The sequence below is a fragment of the Silene latifolia genome, chromosome 10, assembly GCF_048544455.1.
Source record: "Silene latifolia isolate original U9 population chromosome 10, ASM4854445v1, whole genome shotgun sequence".
Taxonomy (NCBI): Eukaryota; Viridiplantae; Streptophyta; class Magnoliopsida; order Caryophyllales; family Caryophyllaceae; genus Silene; species Silene latifolia.
In genome coordinates, this window is record NC_133535.1 from 51,914,111 (window position 1) to 51,921,153 (window position 7,043).

The 7,043-nt window shown below is 39.9% G+C and overlaps 1 non-coding gene across 1 annotated transcript; it reads right to left on the reverse strand.

Moving 5' to 3' along the window:
- Positions 1–568: 568 nt before the first annotated feature.
- Positions 569–675, reverse strand: LOC141610197 (small nucleolar RNA R71). Its single transcript, XR_012528091.1, has one exon. It is a non-coding gene; the product is annotated as a small nucleolar RNA R71 (small nucleolar RNA).
- Positions 676–7,043: the final 6,368 nt, after the last annotated feature.

A 7,043-nucleotide genomic window follows, 5' to 3' on the forward strand; every position in this document is an offset into this window, starting at 1 on the left:
ATCACAAGGTAACTTGTTACCCATTGATCACGAAATTGAAAGAACTTTGACAACCAATAGAAGACTTGCTAGAAATACTTTGAGAGGTATTGGTGAGGTTGGAGATATTCAACCAAATACTATTGAGTTCATCAACCCTTTTGCAAGAGAAGGTGAGGAGAACCCAACACAAAATCAACCACACAATCAACCCACAATGCCTAAGTTTTCATCACATTCCGTACCAACCGAGGAGAACCTACCCAATGGTACTCCCACACCGCAACACTTAACCGGAAATTTTATTTTAAAATCCGCATTTATCCAATTAGTCGAAAGAAGCCAATTTGGGGGGATGCCTAGTGAAGACCCTCATTCTCACATGGAGACTTTTTGTGACTATTGTGATGCTATTTCACAAACCGGAGTGACTCAAGACCAAATTTGATGGGTCTTATTTCCTTTTTCTCTAATTGGTACCGCGAAACAATGGTTAAAGAGCCTTGATAAGGCTACTCTTGGAATTGACTCTTGGAAGAAGTTGGCTCTAGCTTTCTACAAAAAGTTCTACCCTCCGGAAAAGACTAACATGCTAAGAGCCCAAATCACGGGTTTTAAGCAAAGGGACGAAGAATATTTGTATGAAGCTTGGGAGCGATTCAAAGGAACTTGCCGCTCATGTCCTCATCATGGACTTAGCGAGTGGTTCTTGGTACAACAATTTTGGAATGGTCTTTATGAAGACTCCCGAAACATTCTCAACATGGGATCAAATGGTATGTTCACCGAAGTTGACGATAATCAAACTTGGAACAAGATTGAGGAAATGGCGATCCATTATTCACAATATAGTAGACCCCGCAAGGCTACTAGAGGAGGAAAGCATGAAGTGGACTCTATTTCTCAATTGGGTGCTTAACTTAGTGCTCATATTGATACCATCAACTTGATGTTTGAAAAGGCTATGGCTAAGCTTGAAGAAGCCTCAAAATCACCAAAGCAACATGTTAATGCCATGGTAACATCTTCATCGATTCCAAGTGGAATATGTGAGAATTGTGGAACTTTGGAACAAATGAGCAAGTGAATGCTTTTCAAGCATACAAAAGTGGTACCCCTTATTCCAACTATTACAATGAAAACACCAAATTCCATCCAAATCTCTCATACAAAAGCCAAAATGTTCAAAACCCTCAACCGACATACACCCCACCTCCAATGAGAAACCAAAATCAAAGACCCTTTTACAACCAAAACCAAGGTTACCAAAATCAAACTCCCTACAATCAACAAAATGACCAAGGTTTTGATGTTCAAAAAGCGGTCCTCCAAATGCAAAAGAATCAACAAGAATTTTTCACTCAAATGCAAAAGGATAGCCAAGCAAAAGACATCACCATCAACAACATCCTAGCCCACACAAAAATGTTGGAAACTCAAATGACCCAACTAGCATCTTAAAGCTCTCAAAGACAAAAGGGGCAATTACCACCTCAAAGTAATCCCCCAAGACATGAAACGGTTAGTGCCATTCACTTGAGGAGTGGTACAAGATATGAAGGGCCAAAGAAGCAAGTTGAGGATAAAGTTGTAGAGGCTAGTGACAAGGAAAGAGTTGTGCAAAACTCTAGGGAAGAAGAACCCACCAATCAAGAAGTTTCAAAGAAAAACGAAGAAAAGAGCAAAGAGAAGGAGCCCAATGTGATTAGACTTCCATTCCCGAGTCGTCAAGATAAGCCTAAGTTTGATGAATAACTTGGAAAATTCATGGAAATTGTGAAGAATTTAGAAGTCTCGATTCCTTTCACGGAATTGATCAATCACGTTCCGGCCTATGCAAAGTACATGAAGGACATCCTTACAAAGAAAAAATCAATCTGGAAGCTTGAGACTATTGCCTTCACTAAGGTGAGTAGTGCCATCCTTCAAGGAAGTTCACCTCCAAAGTTCAAGGATCCGGGAAGTTTCTCCATTCCATGCACTATTGGTGACACTACAATCAACAAAGCTTTATGTGACCTTGGGGCAAGTGTTAGTGTCATGCCATAGTCGGTTAGCAAGAGGCTAGGAATGGGAGAACTCAAATGCACCAACATCACACTTCAAATGGCGGATAGATCGACAAAGACACCATTAGGTGTATGGGAATATGTTCCCGTGAGAATTGGAAAATTCTTCATCCCGGTGGATTTCGTTATTGTTGACATGGAAGAAGACTCCAACATTCCTATTATCTTAGGAAGACCTTTCTTGCACACCGCGGGAGCGGTGATCGATGTGAAGCATGGAGAGCTCACACCTTGAAGTGGGAGATGAAACCATCACTTTCAATCTTGACAAGACCATGAGAGTTCCCCGATTGCATGAGCCATGTTTTATGGTTGATCAATATAGCCGGAAAAATGATAGGAAGAAGTTGGAATTTCAATGGAGAAATAAAGTGGATGATGCCCCATCAAAAGAGCAAGGAAATTGCAACAATGAGAGCTTGAAAAGCTCACCCATGACAAGTGAAGAGAAAGGCCTCATTGGCCAAGACAAGAAAGAAGGAGAGTTGTCTTTATCAACTCAAGACTTTTTTAGTGAGCAAGTAGACGAAGTATGCGGTCTTTGGGATGATGAGTTTGAAGGGATATTCAATCCCTATATTGGTAATGCTATGACCCAAGACCATCATGGAGAACAACAAGTGCAAAGATCTATTGTATCATGATAATGAGCAAGCTTTCGACTACTTCTTCAAGGTGTTGAGTAACATCAACAACACCTTTAACATGCCCCCTTGACATCTCACATTGGATGAGAGTTTGGTGGAGTCCTCCCTAAACCACCATTTGTAAATATTCTAACTCCCTAACTTGCATTTCAATTATTCTATTGCATTTTTGTCATTTTTGGATTTACATTTTTGTGCCTTGATCAAGATATTCATCATTTTGAGAGAAGTGAGGGAGGGACTTATGAATTTATTGTTGTATAGTGCTTAGACTTAGTGTGGGGATAGCAATTGCCTAGGCTATTCATGCCTTTGTAGTGCCCCTACAATGAAGAACACAAGAATCGAAGAATGAAATGACACGGGTTACGAAGCACCCACGGATGGACCTGAATCCATGTGGTCAAGGAAGAATCCGAGCGTCTGAGTGATAATCCGCTCGTCCTGAAGAAATCCGAGCGTCCAAACCATCAGACGCTCGTCTGGTGAAGCTGCAGAAAATAATATTTCGGTCTGACTGTTAATCCGAGCGTCCCAGCCAGAAAGACGCTCGTCTCAATCTGGACGGCCGTCCATCAAGAAAGACGCTCGTCTTTTTGCTGCCAAATTCTGGGATTTCTCCCTGCAAAGGAATCCGAGCGTCCAAAGCAGAAGACGCTCGTCTCAGCTGAAGGAATCCGCTCGTCTTTCCTGCAGTCCGCTCATCCTGTGGCGTCTTTTTCTGCACTTTTTTTTTTAAGAATCCGAGCGTCCCGACCCCTGGTCCGCTCGTCTCCCACTGCAGATTCAAAGTTAACGGACCATTTTAAAACCCTCCTCCCCCATTCATTCTTATTTCTTCAAAATACAAACACTACCCAAAATCCCAAAACCCTCATCCTCTCCATCAACAAAAACAAATTCCCTCAACCAAATCAAATCCAAACTCCCTCACAACAAAAATTAATCACTCCTTTTGCAACAACAAGTGATTCAAACACCAAAATCTTCAAGTTTTGAGTCGATTTTTAGGACACAAAGCAACATTCATTCATCCTAAATCGATTTGGGCATTACTAAAAATTGAAGATTTCAATCCTTCATTGGTGTAATTAAGCAAAGGAGAATGGCAAGAACAAAAGGTGGAAACAAGGCACCCAAAAAGAAGACACTTTCCAAAAGGCAATTAGTTCTTCAAGCAAAACAAGTATCAAAGGCATTGGTAGTCCATGAGGCAAGGTTGGAGGTTCAAGAACAAAATCCCCCTATAGAAGCTACTACTTCAACTCCGGTTATTGAACAATTATCCAACTATCCGGAGGTAATTTTCACTTCCGACTCTCATAGGGAGAAATTCATTCTCTTTGCTAAGAAAACCATCATGCCTACTAAGTTTATTTGTGAAGATGCATTGTCAAAGTTGGGTGTCCTTGAACAAACTAAGACCTTTTTCGAGTCTATGGGGTTAAGTAAATTGTTTACAATGCAAGAATTGACTACCCCTCCCTTACCTTGGAATTTTTGAGTTCTTTGAAAGTCACAAGGGTGAAGACTCGAACCGTCATTGAGTTTCGTCTTGAAAATGTTGATAGATGCTTATCTTATGACGAATTGGGTAAGATATTTGGCCTTAGTGATAGTGCAAAATTTACAAAGATGCCTACCAAGTATGACCCCACTCCTCTTTGGATGGCAATTTCCGGAAGGAAATTCACACGTTTTCATGATTGTCGTGCTCTTTTAGTCCACCATCCGGGCATTAGAGTATGGCATAAGGTCATTGGGAATACTTTGATAGCTAGAAATGGAACAAATCATCTTACCAAACTCGATTTTATTCTTCTTGAGTCGGCTTTGAACATTGGGAGAGAATTTACCAAGCCATACAATGCTTTACGACTTTTGGTTGATCGATGGCTTAATGTTGATTGTGGCAAAGAAGGCACAGCCTTTATTGCCAATGGGGGACTAGTTACCTATTTGGCTAAGCATTTTAAGCGGGATTTCAACAAGAACAACACTTATGCACCGGTAAAAGGTGGCCATCTTATTGATTTGCCCACCATGATTCTAAAGTTTAAGTGGGTCAAGAATGATACTCTTGACAACAAGTTTGGGTGGTTGACAAATGAAGCTAGATCCTTCACTTTGCCTAGCAAAATTTGCCGATTGAATGTTCACCGATCGAACTACCTTCTCCCACTCTCCGAAGAGACCGAGTACATCATTCAACACCAAAGGGCGAAGTTGCCGAGCCCTTCTCCTCCATTATCACCCCACCTTACCCATTTGAGTACCACGAGTTCAACCCCAAATATGCCAAGCTGGGAAATGATTACTTGACTCTACTCATGAGGGAAATGCATAAACAAGCTTACAATGATAGAGTTGATGCTTACAAGGCCCAATATCCGCCCCTTCTACATCTAGGTAGGCAAGGACTTCTTGATCCATCTTGTCCTTTACCTAGTTGGGCGGACAGGGAAGTATTCTTTCCTAGCACTTCTAGTGGTGGTAGACCGGGTGGAGAGGAAATGGTTGTTGATGAGAGTGGTGACCAAGAAGGAGAAGAAAAAGAAGCTCAAGAAGAAGAGGAAAGTAAGGAAGAACAAGGAAGTGAAAGTGAGAGTGGAAATGATTCCACATCTATGGAGGTTGATGATGCCTCAAGCGAGGAAGATGATGATAATGATGATACGATGGGTGAGGATTAGCAAACTTTTGGAGGCTCCTACATTCTTACACCTCCCTTATGGTTTTTCTACCTCTCTTGTTTTTCTTTTATCTTGATCATTTTATTGGAGTCCTAGCAACATTGGAGGACTAACACCTTGGCAACATTAAGGTGTTCATTTTTATTGTTCCCAACTTGAAAAATACAAAATGACAAATTTTAGTTTCATGCATTGCATTCCATGTGCATGAACTCCCCCGAAATTCTTGACAATAGAAATAATGTCTATTTTGGTTTGGGGAAGTCCATGCATATGCATTGGGAGCAAATCTAAATTATGCTCTCTGCCATAACAAAAACAAATGCATCATGTAGTGTAGTTTAGTGTAGTTTGCATTTAGCTTAACAATCATGCATTTTTATTGCATAATTTCCTATCGTATTGGCAATTGAGGACAATGCCCATACTAGTGTGGGGATGGGAAATTCTAACTTGACTTTTATACAAAATCCGAAAAAAAAAAATCAAAAAATTTCGAAAAATCCAAAAAATTGAAAAAATTGAAAAATTGAAAATCCAAAAACATGTTCATTTCCTTTGTAGTGTAGTCTTGTATATATATTGTTTTGTATATATTGTGTTTGTTCATCCTTTTTCACATTGATTGACTACGCCACATCCGAGACATGAAGATATTGAATACCGCATGGTATGATCTTTCCAATCTCCTTTTTCCTCTCTATGTTAATGACTATGTGGCTTTATTTTGATTGATGCGGTATAAACAATGTGAATCTAGGACTTGCATTTAGATTATTTGGCATATTAGTTGGTAGAAGCATATGCATTAGGATGTATAAATGTTAGTTGCATCATAGCATGTAGTGTGCATGTTAGAAAAATTTTGTTAAACCGTCTATTTGGGAAGCTTGACAAGTGTCCATAGGCCCTAGTAGATACTTTTTCTTCTTAAGACTTTGCTTGTTAGAATACTTATAAAACACCCTAGGATGTGTCATGCTAGTATCCTTTGACCCATGGATTAAGGCCTAGTGAAGAGTACCTTGTGGTGTGATAACTCCTTGGCTACCGTTTATTCCAAGGTGACCCTTAAAACCATGAAACCATCATCCATATTCTACCACAATTTTGTCATCAAAAGGGAATGGGCACAAAAATTGTTCAAAAATTGAGTTCAAGAAATGAAATGAAAAGTCAAAAAGTTTGCAAAATGCAAAGAGGAGTAACAAAAATGAAAAAACTCATATGCTTCAAATATAAGGCACCCTCGTTACTAATTGGGGTGACTTTGAAAATGTTCAAAAGAAAATGCAAGAGTTGAAAGTTGTCAAATATTGAAATGCCAAACATCAAAAGAAATGGCAAAAAGAAAGTGTTCTCAAATGTCAAATGCCACAAGAAATTGAGGGGAAAAACAAACAACAAAAGCAAACTCCCACATGAAACTCAAACTTCAAATGATCCCTTTATCCATCGTATCCACTTTTGTGCATGGTAGAGAGGGGACGACCCTTCTTCTTGTCTAGGAAAGAAGGGGAATTCCGCGATCCTCCAGTGTTTCTAATACCATAGGGAGTTTATTCTTGACAAAAGCATTTAACGATTGTGGACAAAGGTACCCTAGCTTGACACAACTTTGAGGTGATTTATTGGTATCCTTCTAGACTTAGTAG